Genomic DNA, 13,766 nt, shown 5'->3' with positions numbered 1-13,766 from the left:
TATATATTTTGGGCTGGTCATGATGGTGCATGGGTCCTAGGCAGTCACCAAAGAGGATGAGAGGCAGGATTTCAAATTTGAGTTCAGCATGTATGCTTAAGATGTAAATATATAAAATATATATATGCATGTATATTTATGTATTTATAAATATATTTTATATGCACATATATACATATTTTATATATACTGATACATAGTTTATATATGCACATATATACATATACATATATATACATATACATATACATACATATACACATACATATACATATACATATATATATACATATATATATACTGTCAATGAGAACTGCAAAAATGCCACATACAACTGTGTATGCTTTATGTGTGCTTCCATTCAAAGGTTTTTATTCTGAGTGCTGTTGGCATTCTGTGCACTGTTGGCATTTCTTTGTTGTGGCATAATCATATGTTTAACACATACTTGTCCTTCGCTTCTTAAATCCCAGTCTACTGAAATTTCTAAAGACGAATCTCCCCTTAGGTGAGAACGACTCCTTACCAGTAATCCGAATGAAGACTGCACAGAGGAGTAGAGACGTCAGTTACCCTGCACAGTGTGTTCCGTCTCCCCTTCTAGGCTGCCAAGACAGGGTTAAGTAATGCACTAGCAGATGCTGGGGTGCGCATTCTGCCTTCTGAACTCTTTCCCTCTCTCTCCGTGTATGTGCACAGTCATGTTTTCATGTGTATGCATGTTTATAAGTGTGCATATATATGTCAACATCAGCCTGTTTCATCTTCCTCAACTGCTTATCCAGCATCCATTTAAAAAAATGGTTTTTCCTAAGTGTGGAACTTGCTGATTAGCTAGAGAAGCTGGCCAGCAAGCCCCAGGGACCATCTTGTCCTCAGAGTACTGGGGTTACAGATACCACTCTTACATGGGTGCTCGGGATCTGAACTCAGTTTCTCATGGTCATGTAGCAAGCGCTTTGCCAACTGAGCCATCTCCCCAGTCGTGTTTTATTTTCTTGTTCGTACCAAAGCATTTCCTTTAGAGTGCTTTAGGGGGCTGTATACATAGCTACGCACTATTTTATATAATCATGGGGATGGTAAAGAAAGATGATGTGTTCTAAATGTATAAGAACAGCTTTTGTTGGAGGCAGAGGCAAGCAGATATCTGAGTTTGAAGTCAGCCTGGTCAACAGTGAGTTCTAGAACAGCCAAGGCTACAAAGACAAACCCTATTTGGGGAGGAGGGTGGAAAGTGGTGACACATGCCTTTAATTCTAGCGCTCAGGATGCAGAGGCTGGTGAGTCTCTGAGAGTTCGAGGCCAGCCTGGTCTACAGAGCTAGGTCTAGGACATCTAGGGCTACACAGAGAAACCCTGTCTTGAAAAATCAAACAAACCATTCAAACAAACAAACAAAAAGCCCCAAAAACACAAGAAAAAAAAAAAAAAAAGAGCCAGGATTGTTACACAAAGAAATCTTGTCTCAAAAAGCCAGAGGAGGAAGAGGAGGAGGAGAGGAAGAGCTTTCATCTTGCATGCCCTGATTCCTTAAATTTCATTATTATAATAAAACATTTTAAATCTATCTACTCTCACTTTATCATCAACATTTTTTTCTTTAAGCCAAGAGCTTGCTTTGCTTGCCAGGCTAGCCTTGACCTCCAAGGCTCCAGCCACTCTGTCAGCCTCTCAGGAAGCTGGATGGTAGGTAGTGGCCCTGGCACCCGGCTTTGCTATTTACTTTGTACAAGCTCCAAACAGTTCCACCAGGCATAATAGTTCTCTGACGTGCACCGTGTTACAGAAGCTCATGCTGTTATTTTTGGTGCTGTTGTTTTTGCGATGCTGAGGATGAACCCAAGGCCTCTTGCATACTAAGAACTGCGTCCTCAGATCCTTGCCATTATCTCTTAATGATGCCCTTATCTGTACAAAGATAAACAGAGTACGTGTTTACTGATAGAATTGCACGCAAGATATTCTGAAATAATGAATTTGCAGCTTTGCCAGCGTAGCCATGGAAAACCATTCTTTCTTCTTTCGGTCATCAAAAGTCTGGAAAAAAAATGTAACCTTTAATATAAAGAAAGCAAACCTAAAGGTGCGTGACTTCTTGCCAACTCCCTTTACCCCTGAGCTTCTTACTCTGAACCCTGATGAAGCCTGGAGCTCATTATGTAGCCCAGCCTGGTTTAAACTCAAGGAGATCCTCTCGTCTCAGCCTCCAAGAGTGAGCCATCATGTTTGTTCGGTTCATTAGATTTATTTCAACATGGATCCAGACTAGTGGTAAACTTGTTTTTGTTTTTGTAAGACAAGTTGTTTTTTTTGTGTAGCCCAGGCTGGCCTCAGATTGCTGATTCTCCTGCCTCGGCCACCAGAGTTGTGATTATAGGTGTGCACCATCATGCCCAGCTTACTCCTGGTATTATTGTATTACAGTGAGGTTTGGACTGCTCTGATGAATTAATGTGTCAACCCTGACAAATTTTTCTTGTAAAATAAGCTCAATTTATCAAACGAGAGATAAGACTAGGGACTGGAGAGATGGCTCAGGGGCTAGGGGCTCTTGCTCGTCTTCCAGAGGACCCAAGTACGGTTTCTAGCACCCACATCGATCGGATGTCTCACGACTGCCTATACTCTATCTCCAAGGGGATCCGATGCCTCTGCCTTCTATAGGAACCGACATACATACGCACACACACAGTTTTAAAAAGACAGAATTCATGTGCTCTCACCTGCTAGGGAAGGCTGGCCCAGCTCTGCCCTGTGGTACTACAGACCCAGGAAGCTGCAGCAGCAAGAAAGACCGTCTCTTTTCTGTGCGCAGCCATTAGCTTTCTGGGTGAGGAACGTGTTTCAGACTGCGCATGAGGATAAGGGGGAAGGGAGTGCCTCGCAAGTTGAGAACTGACTTATGAAAAGCTATTATTGACATTTTCCTTCCTTCCTTCCTCCCTCCTTCCCTCCTCGCCTCTCTTCTTTCCTCCACCCCTCACCCCTTTTTGGGTTTTCAAGACAGGGTTTCTCTGTGTAGCCTTGGATACCCTGGAACTTACTCTGCAGACCAGGCTGGCCTTGAATTTACAGAGATCCACCTGCCTGTCTCCTGAGTGCTGGGACTAAAGGTGTGCGCCACCATGCTTGTCCCTCGCTCTTTCTTTATGAGACACAGTATCGTGTACCCCATGCTGTCCTCTCTTGATCCTCCCGACTCCATCCCTGGCACCCCTCCACTCTTTCAGAGAAATTGTATGTGTCCAGCGTTATTTATGTATGTATTTTGAGATGGTTTTAAAACCATTTATTATTTGCGTGTGTGTGTGTGTGTGTGTGTGTGTGTGTGTGTGTGCCTTCATGAGTCTGTGTGTACCACACGCATGTAGGAGCCTGTGGAGACCAGGAAAGGGCATTGGATACTCTAGAACGGGAGTTACAGATAGTTGTGAGTTGCCATGCAGGTGCTAAGGACCAAACCTGGGACATCTGGAAGGGCAATGTGTGCTCTTCGCTGCTGAGCCCACAGATGTCACTTCAAACTCCTGAGCCATCTTCCTGTCTCAGCTTCCTAAATAACAGACTGCAGCTTTCAGTCACCAAGCTTGGGAAAATATATCCAGTATTACTAGCTTTTATCTCCTCAGAATTTCCTTTGTATTTCCATATCCACAAAGAGAAAGTACTGGGGAGAGGGAAAGGAGAAGGGGGAGGAAGGCGTGTGGAGGTGTGCTCAAAGTACATGATACGCTTGTAGGAAAAGTCCCTACTAAACCCAGTACTATATTCTGTGAATATATATCAATGGGGTGGGCTATTCTTTAGTCTTAGGAACCATTATAGTAGAATAATTATGAATAAAAGGAATAAGTATAAGCAGATTAAGAGCCTAGTCTCTGCCATTGTGCTGCCTTGGGCAGTGAGCTGGCTTCTTTAAGACTCTTGTTTCCTCGTCTGTGAATAAGAAGGTAAGGTTACCATGAGCAATAAATGCTCTCTATTCAAAGCACCTAATGTAATGCCGGGGGTATGGCAAGTGCTTGCTACAAAGATCTGCCCGCAACATGCTTCAACAATAAAACTAAACGTGACTTCTGTCTGGGAGGCTCCAGCCAGCAGCGGATGGAGAGAGATGCTGGGATTTTCAGCCAAGCATGGGGGGAGGGGGCTCCAGGGGTCCTGTGGAAGTGTTGGAGGAAAGACGGAATGACCTGGAGGGGACAGGAACCTCATAAGAAGACCAACAGAGACAACTAACCCAGCCCCATGGCGGCTTTCAGAGACTGAGACATCAACTAAGGAGCATGTTGGTCTGGGCCTAGACCGTCTCCCTGCACATGCGTGGCTGTTGGGCGGCTTGGTCTTCATACGGGGTGCCTGGTGAGTGGAGGGGGGTCTGTTTCTAACATGGACTGTATTGCATGCTTTTGGATCACTTCCCCCTGGCAGCGCTGCCTTGCGTGTCCTCAGGGGATGAGGATATGTGCAGTCCTGATGTGACTTGATGTGCTGAGGAGGGCTGATATGGTGGGGGAAAGGGGGTCCCGTTTTCTGGGGGCATAGGGGAAGGGGAGGTGCTGGGAGGAGAGGAGGGATGTAAAGTAAATAAAAAAAAGATGTACTGATTTAAAATTTATTTCAATTAATTAACGGAATCAATTGAAAACTAATAATTAGAGTTAAAAAATTAACAGTAGTTTATTTTATGTGTTTTATTTTAATTAGTATGTACTTTATGTTGATAAAGATAAAGATAATTATTTCTGGTGGTACTGTTAATGGTTTAAAGATGATGCCTTTTTTTTTTTTTTTTTGAGACAAGGTTTCTTTGTGTAGCCCTGACTGTCCTGGACTGGCTTTGTAGACGAGGTTGGCCTTGAACTCACAGAGATCCTCATGCCTCTGCCTCACTGAATGCTGGGATTACAAGTGTGTGCCACCGTACCCAGCTTTTGTCTTGTTTTGTTTTTCTCCATGCTTTGGCTGTTTATGTGGTCATGCTTGGCAGAAGCAAGATACTTGGTTCATACCCGATGGGCAGAATTTCTGTTAAATCAGTCAAGTTACTTGCCATCGGTCAGGACACAAGGCGAGAGGAGACTGCCAGGATTGGTGTCTACCTCATCTAATCGAGCGCTTTAATTTTTGTGTAACTTACTTAACTTAAAAGGGCTAACTTTTTAAAAGTGACTAAAATTAGTCACACAAACAAGCAGAAATTCTTTAAAAAGAAAGCCCAGACTGTTACTTTCTGTAGAAGACCCATAGTCCAATTTTATTCAGACCTGAAAAAATAAAAAGGAGAAAGTTTTGAATACATGAGAAGAACTCAGCTGTTTCTCTGGGATGTTACAGCTGGAGGCACGCAGGCACTGGGGACCATCTGCTGATGCCGTTGACTTGCTACTACGTTGCGTTGCGTTCTGTTCTGAGCGGCCACAGTTACTTTCCACAACAGTCCTGGCAGTGTCAGGCATAACGCCTCACACACACCAATGGTTTCCGTTGCTCGTTTGGGCTTCTTCCTTTTTATTCAGCTTTAAAAAAAAAATGTTTTTCACTGCTGGGGATGGAACCCAGGGCTTACACATGCTAGGCAAATGGCCCCTAGCCACCGAGTTACTGTCCCCCATGAAGTTATTTCTGTCCTTGCAGCCCACCTCAGGAGTCCTGGATGCCACACCCTTGCCTGTGACACCACACAAACCTTCAATGCCTGAGCACTTTACAGGCTGAGTAAATTCAAAAAGTGTCTTGGTCAGCCTTCGGCAGGAAATCCTAGTCCAAAACGGAATGAGCCTAGCTGGTTTGTTGTTGTTTTGAAGTAGCTGCTTTGTTTTTAAATGGTGTATGTATGTGTGGGTATACCCACACGAGCAGAGCTGCCCAGCAAGAACGGGAGTTACAGGAGTTGTGAGCTACGTGGGTCTTGGGAACTCAGCAGTGTGCGGTGAGTGATTTTGAGTAACCATTGAGTCATCTCTCCAGCCCTATTGGTTAGTTTATTTGACAGGATTCATACTGGGCCACAGGCTAGCCTCAAGGTTAATATGTAGCCTAGGCTGATTTCAACTTGCAGTGGTCTTCCTGCCTCAGCAACCCAAATAGATCATGTTAAAGACTCTAGCACTTTGATAGTGAATTTAAGTTTGTTGATACTTTATCTTGAGAATAATTTCTACATTTTTGCTAGCATTTTAGCATTGACTTATCTTGGTATGATTTTTTTTTCAAAGTAAATTAGTGCTCTATTGGCTTGGAATATTTATAGTTTATAGCTGTATTTATAGTTGATTCACAAGGGAGAAAATTGGAAGACTTAAATATCTATAATAACATAAGTGGGAGCCTGCCTTTTAAAATAGAAATTTTAAATTCATCTTTTGCATTTATGGTGTCAAATGCAAAAGATGATCTTGGTTTGGGATGTTTTCCTTGTTCGAAGTTTATCACTTTCCATGCACTATGCAGTCAGAACAAAATTGGTAGAGAATGAAGACATATTGAGAACTGGTGTCTTAACCTGTAGGCATTCATGTGACTCAAATATCCCTAACCTGTTCCTATAAGATATTATTGATTATTGATGAAAAGGAACAAAATGTATGGGTTTCTGCTCCTCCTCTGTCCTAGTTTGTTTTATGTCGTCTTGATATTAGCTGAAGTCATCTGTAAGGAGGAAAGAGGAAACCTCAACTGAGAAGAGAAAATGCTTCCATAAGATCAAGCTGTAGGCGGGCCTGTAGGGCATTACTGGCTGATGGGGTAGGGCCCAGCTCAATGTGGGGACGCCACCGCAGGCTGGTAGTGCCCGGTTCAATAAGCAGGCTGAGCAAGCCAGTAAGCAGCGCCCCCCATGACCTCTGTATCTGCTGCCGCCTCCATGTTCCTGGACTATGACCTTGGGATATATAAGCCAGATTAACCCTTGCCTCTTCCAGGGCGCGTTCGGTCATGGCGTTTCATCATGGCAGCAGTGACTCTAACTAAGGCACCCTCTAATGCAGTGGTCCTCAGCCTGCCTTTTGCTGCAGCCCTTTAAAATAGTCCCTCAGGCGGTGACCCCAACCGTGAAATGATTTCATTGTCACTTCACAACTGTGCTTTCGCCACGGTTATGAATTGTAAAGTAAATCTCTGACATGTGACCTCCTCCAAGGGGTCTCCACCCGTATCCCAGGGCAGAATTTCACTTTTGCAGTTTACATCCCTACTACTAACCCTAGTCCTTGGGAGGCTGATTAAGAAGGAGCGTCACAGGCCAAAGGCTAGCCTGGGCTATGTAGCAAGACCTCCCATCCAACAAACAAACAGAAAACCAAGTCTCTCCAAAACCAAGAAAGATATTCGCACTTTTATCCTTCGTTGTTAAAAGATAAGGAAAGAAAGGCAGGACAGATGTCTCAGAAGGCCATTTTATTTTTGACTGTCTAAGCTCCCTAGGAAGGGGGCTTTACAGTTGTAGCCTGCTCAACAGCCCTGTGACAGGGCCCGGGGTAAAAGCCGTGCTTGGCCTGTTGACACTGCGCTGGAGGAAAATGGGGACTGAAGCTGCCTTACATGCTTTGCTGCAGCCCACCTCAGGGTCTGCATTTTCCCTTGTTGTTTGAAGGACACATTTTTGTCTTAGCCCTAAATAGCACACATTGTTTTATTCTACACGTTTCCTCTTGTCCTTTTTAGAAGCAAGCAGAATATAAGTCATGAGAAGAAAAATGTCTCTTCTCTGTGAAGCTGTCCTGCTCTACTCTAGACAAGGCTGCCCTGGAACTCAGGGATCTGCCAGCCTCTGTCTCTGAGTGCGGGGATTAATGGCATGGACCATCACACCAGGCTTCTTGTAGCTCAGTCTAAAGTGCTTGCCATAGAAGGGCACCATAATAGGTGACACAGCTAGTGAGAAATGAAATCTTTAACATTTTTGAATTCTTTATTTCTGATACTGAGCAGGTTCCTCAAGATCCTCTGTGCTGCTCCCCAAAAGAAAGGATTCTAAAGCACTTCCTCTAAAATGCTCTTTTGCTTTGTCTCCTATTTAACTCTTTCTCTCCCAAAGAAAATTTGAGCTTTAATTTTTTTTTTAACCTTTTCTCTCTTTTTTTTTTTGTAAATCCTCTGCCCCTGAAGGTTTTCAGCTTCACCAAGATAACCTTTCTCAGCTGCCTGGTACACTGAGACTTTCAAACCTCACTCTTGTGAAAACATCTTGGAGTTTTTCTTACCATCATGGAAATTTTAGGTGGAGAAATGCCCACTCTGAGATGACTTAGGAGGAGATTATCATCTTTGCAGAAGGATCTTAAGACGTCTTTCTGGATCATTTGCTTTTGATATCGCCAGATTGTCCCTTATCCCAATGAAAACAGACATAGGAGACTGTACTGTAATTAGCTAATTCTGTCGTTCCTGCCAAGAGAGTGAAGGTCCCTCATTGTGAACACTCTGCTGCCAACAGCTCGATTGGAACATTGTGTTTATTTATGAGGAGATCTGATGTGAACAATTTGGCTGCAAAGATTAAATGAGGGAATAGGTTATATTGATAAACCTGATGTAATATTGATCTTTTAAAGAAAAATTACAGCCACAAAAAGGAGCTCACACATAAGGTATTGGACATCACACGGAAACTGAAAGCCCTCTCCTCCACTTGCAAGAGTCCCTTGCCTTCGCCCCTCCTGCCTTTTTGAAAAGTGGACGGATGTGATGAAGGCGACCTCGCCTGGTGTGATAAGCAGAAGATTGGAACCCAGCGCAGAACTGGGTGTCCAATGCCAAGCAGTCCAAGTCTGTGGATATTTACTGCATGTGAGCACCGATGGGCAGTCTGGTGGGACACAGAGCGTAGGCATAAGTATATGCACACATTAAAGGTTCCCAAGTCATAAAATAAGAACACGACAGAGCTGGGCATGCTGGCGCACACCTGCAGGGACATGAGGATCAGGAGTTCTAGTGACCTGCAGAGTTCAAGGCCTGCCTGGGTTACCTGAGGCCCTGTCTCAAAACACCAAAAAGAAACACACACACACATTTATATGATAGAAATGGAAATAGATCAGTGAATCATAGAAAATAGAATGGGTGCTTGCTTTGGCAGAACATTTTCTAAAATTGGAGCTATACAGAGAAAAGACTAGCATGACTCCTGAGCGAATAATGACATGCAGATCTGTGAGGTGTTCCATATTTTTTTTGAGAGTCAAATAAAACTTATTTGATAGCATATTTTAAATCTGTAGTATATTTTCTAATAGAACTTAAAATAATAGATATTTTATCAAAGTCATCATCTTTTTTGAAATGTTTAGAAATATTTTTTATCAAGTTTGGTGTTTTTCTTCTATTTATAATCTGAACTGATTCTTCACATCTTGGATTAAAATGCTTGAAGCTATATAACAGAAAACAGAATGAGCCACATGTTGATCAGGATTTTCAATAACAAAGGAGGAATAGGAGTAAATAACAAGTGTTGGTTAGATAATCAGAACTGTGGGGAACAGGGAAAGCCCCGAGTCCTGAATGGACATGCATTGGCATGGCCACAGCCATGTACAGGACCTAAAAGCCTGAGACCCATGGTGAAACGGCAAAGCCTAACCCCTGGGCGAGGCTCAGTAATGGCAAAACCTTTCTAGGACCCATGTGTGGATGTTGACAGTGGGCAGAAAATGTCCGCCATAGTGTTCTTCCCTAGGATGTTGATGGCTGGAACGCTGCTCCCTTACAGAGTTTGCTGCTACTGATATTAGCTAAACCCATCTTCTTGTTCAGCTCTGATCCCTGCCCAGCTGCAGACAATAGCCCCACCTCCCTGGTCAGCTGTATATAATAAACAGCCTGAGCTTCCTGGATGCAGCAGCTTCTCTATCCGAGAGCCCGACCACCCACTCCTAGTTTTTCTATGTCCACGTGGTGAGGGTTTGCCATTTTTTATTCCCTCTCTGTCTTGTCAGGTCTAATCCCTGGAGTTGTGCAGAGAAAGAAGCTTGTCATCTGTAGTCCCAGTTCCTTAAGATGCTCCAATTACTCATTGAAACTTAGGAGTTGGAACTAGCCTGGGCAGGCAGCATAGCAAGGTCCCATCTCAAAAAATAAAACCTGAAAGTTAAGTTGATTCTAGAATAGAAGTATTGTTCTGATGGGTGGAAGAAGGTGGTGGTGAGACTGGGAAGCCCTCACTTTGAGGCTAAGTTAGATGTGGCAGCATGTGTTTCTGACATACTAATTTTGTGTAAGGAAAAAAGGAGAATATAAGGTCAACCTGTGTTGGAATATATGATTATTGAAATGGTAAGGATTTGTATAGTGTTTTTACATACATAGTTGAGGATTATAACAGTTTTGGGAGGCATCATTACAAGTCCCACTGCGTTCATGCCCCTGTGTGATTTTCTTTGAAGAGCTTGGGGTTTAAATGCATCGCCGCGTGCAAGCGGCGTAAGCTGAGGCGCATCCTAGCATTACTGCATCTCAGCCTTCCGAGTTGCCTGCTACGTCCAGTAAATTGTCTCAAGGCTGCTGCACTGCCTCACTCTGGGGGCAGCGGTCGCAGAGACCAGGAGTTGTCAGTGCTTTCCACAAAGAGCCAACGGAAACCATTACAGGCTTTGCCAGCCTCAAGGTACCGGGTGCTACAACTCAGAAAAGTCACTGTTGCACAAAAGATCCGATGTCTAAACATATAATTGAGAATATTCTCTCCCCCTTTTTTGGTGACAGTGTCTTCCTATACAGCCAGGCTATACCTAGCCTTATAGTGTGATTATAGTCTAAGACAATGTCTATTCCTAAAAACAGAGGCAGGACTGGCCTGACCCACATTCTGAAGTTTGGTAATCACACTTGAATGGTAAGCCTGTAAGTTGTGCAGCCCTGTGGCACAGGTTATTTTAAGAAGGAGATTTACATGAGCTGTAAGATGTAGTAATTTTCTAGCCTCATCCACGTGGTTCCTGCAAGATAAAAGCTGACCAGTGGATTCTTAAGGAAACCATTTAAAGCCTTCCCCTTTGACTTCAGAATTCTCAGTTGGAAAATAAAAGCCATCTTCTATCAAATTAACTATAATTAGGTATGTGAGTAAGAGCAATAATATGTGGATGTTGTTTTGGATTTCTTAAAGGCAAGCTAAAGTAGAAATTATAGCTGAGACCATTGTAACTGAGCACCACTGCGGTAATGTCCTTAAACACTATATGACTAGAAACTTACAGCCTAAATGCTGGACTGCTCAGTGTCTCATGGGACCTTGTCTTTTGTGCAGACTAGGATTTTTATCTGGAGGGACTATGTATTGCTTTGGAACTTCTGCTTTTCAGAGTTATCATATAGTGGTAAGGTATTGATTTATCGAGATCCACACCATATCTGACAGCCTGCCATGGCCTCATTCTTGAAATAGGATTAATAATAAAAGTCACAGACATTCTACTAGAGGAACTTAAGGAGTGGGCTGATAAGGGCTATTTAAATTAGTTGGAGCCCTGTTAGCACTGTTTCTCAATCTTCTTGCCTGTTTATTTGGAAAGGTTTATGTTAGCTCCCAATTTTAGCGATTCCAGCCCCTTGGCCCTGTTGCTTTCAGGCCCCGGAGTTAGCAGTCTTGGCGGGAAGGAGCATGTGGTGGAGGCTGCTTTTCTAAAAACAGCTGGGAAGAGACAAAACAAAACCGTTCTGGTCCTCTAAATGTTGTTTGAGATTTTTTTTTTTAACCTCAGTTATTTGAAAAGTTTGCTTATCATATTATGTTAATCAAATTACTAGGGCAATGTGACACTTGGTCCTCTCTTTCCACCCTGTGGGATTGAACTCAGGTCCTCAGGCTTGGTAGCAACCACCTTTACCCACTGAGCCATCCTGCAGGCCCTTGACACCTCTTTAGAGTCTTGACTGAAGAATAACAAATTGATTGATCTTTTTAGAACAATCATTGGCCAATCCTATTTAAAAGTTTCCATTGTAGGTTTTTTGTTTTTTTTTAATAATGTTGTATTGTCATAGTAACTTTATTCATCAACTCTTTTTTTTTGTTTGTTTGTTTGTTTTGTTTTGTGTAGCCTTGACTGGTCTGGGACTCACTATGTAGACCAGGCTGGGCCATGAACTTGTAGAAATTTGCATCCCTAAAGGTATGTGCCCTCACATTCTGGTTATTCATCCGCCTTTGATGATAAGACATCTTTTATAGTTATCGTGTGTCACCATAGAAGAGGATTTTCTATTTTCTTTTTCTTTCTCTCTTTTTTTTTTTTTTTTTTTTTGTCTGTCTATTTTGAGGCAAGGTCTCACTGTGTAACACTGGTGGCCTGGAACCTCCCAGTGTAGACCAAGCTTGAAGCTAGAAGTATTGGTGCATACCTGCAGTCTAAGCACTGGGAGGTAGAGGCAGGAGGATCAGGGATTAAAGGTCATCCTCTCCTAGTGAGGCCAGCTTGAGCTGCAGGACACACACACACACACACACACACACACACACACACACTCACACACACGAGACCAGGTTATCCTTGAACTTGTAGTGATTTCCTTTCTCTGCCTCCCAGCTGCTAAGCTTACAGGTGTACATGGCCATACCAAGCTAGGATTTTCTGTTTCCAAATCTGAAAATATTTCATTGCCTTTATTTTTATAGGAACGTTACATGTATTATACTTTTTTTTTCATTATGGTAAAAGGATACGTCATTGTAAAATTGCATGACATTTATTTGCATTATGGTACAATGCCTGGAAGGTACAGTTTATTCTAGTCACTTTCTACAACTTGGTAGTATTAACTCTAGTCTTATAATATTGTATCATCATCGTAGTCTTACCTCTGGGATATTTTCATCACTTCAAGTAGAAGTCCACTCAAAAAGCAAAAAAAGGCCAAATAAAACTTTGTCTCCATTAAACAGCAAGTCTCCGTTCTCCCAGGCCCTGCTTATCCTTTCTTTGATTTTGTTTTTGTTTTGTTTTGTTTATTTGCCTTTTCATGCTCTGAGTTAGTTCATAGAAACTGAATCAGGCAATTTTCATCCTAATTTTCCATGTGTTAGTGTTTTCAAGTTTATTCACGTTGTACAACCATCATGATTTTTTTTTTTCTTTTAGTTTTTCAAGACAGGGTTCCTCTAGGTAGCCCTGGCTGTCCTAGACTTGCTTTGTAGACCAGGCTGGCCTCGAACTCTCAGAGATCCCCCTCCTCTGCCTCCCTGAGTGCTGGGATCACTGTTGTGTGTCACTGTACCCTGTTCATCAGAATTTCTTTACTCTTCCTTTCTTTCCTTTTTCCTTCCCCTTAATTCCCCCCACACACAATTATTTATTTAGTCTCAAACTGTAGCCCTGGATGATCTCAAACTTGCTCTAATCCTCCTGCTTCGGCCTTCTGAGTTTATGGGATTACAGACTTGAACTACCATGCCCAGCTTTAGAAATTTCATTGGCTGAATGTTTTTTTGTTTGTTTGTTTTTGTGTGTGTGTGTGTTTAACACTCTGTTTATGTAGTCTATCTTTTGACATTTGGATTCTTTCTGCCCTTTGACTCTTGTGAATAATCTGTGCGTGTCTGTGTGTCTGTGTTGCTGGGTTAAACTGCCTCTTGCATGCGAGGCAAACCTTTTACCATATCTACATCTTCACCCAATAATGCTACTTTTAGATACTGGTTTGAGTCTTTGTTTTCAGTCCTTTTGGATATATATATATATATATATATATATATATATATATATATTTACAAGATTACGTAGTGATTTTATGCCTAATATTTGAAAAACTGCCAACCTTTT

At 42.5% G+C, this 13,766-nt stretch overlaps 1 protein-coding gene and 1 non-coding gene across 2 annotated transcripts in view; both read left to right on the top strand.

The window, feature by feature from the left end:
• Ppm1e (protein phosphatase, Mg2+/Mn2+ dependent 1E) overlaps positions 1-13,766 on the top strand; it is a 122,013-nt gene that overhangs the window by 26,764 nt on the left and 81,483 nt on the right. The window lies entirely within an intron of this gene.
• LOC129686608 (U6 spliceosomal RNA) lies at positions 9,070-9,179 on the top strand. The gene has a single exon (XR_008721662.1). It is a non-coding gene; the product is annotated as a U6 spliceosomal RNA (small nuclear RNA).

The sequence above is a fragment of the Psammomys obesus genome, unplaced genomic scaffold (genome assembly GCF_907164565.1).
Source record: "Psammomys obesus unplaced genomic scaffold, mPsaObe1.curated_primary_1811, whole genome shotgun sequence".
Classification (NCBI taxonomy): Eukaryota; Metazoa; Chordata; class Mammalia; order Rodentia; family Muridae; genus Psammomys; species Psammomys obesus.
The sequence above is the reverse complement of the archived record's forward strand: the minus strand, read 5'-3'. Positions and strand labels throughout refer to the sequence as shown.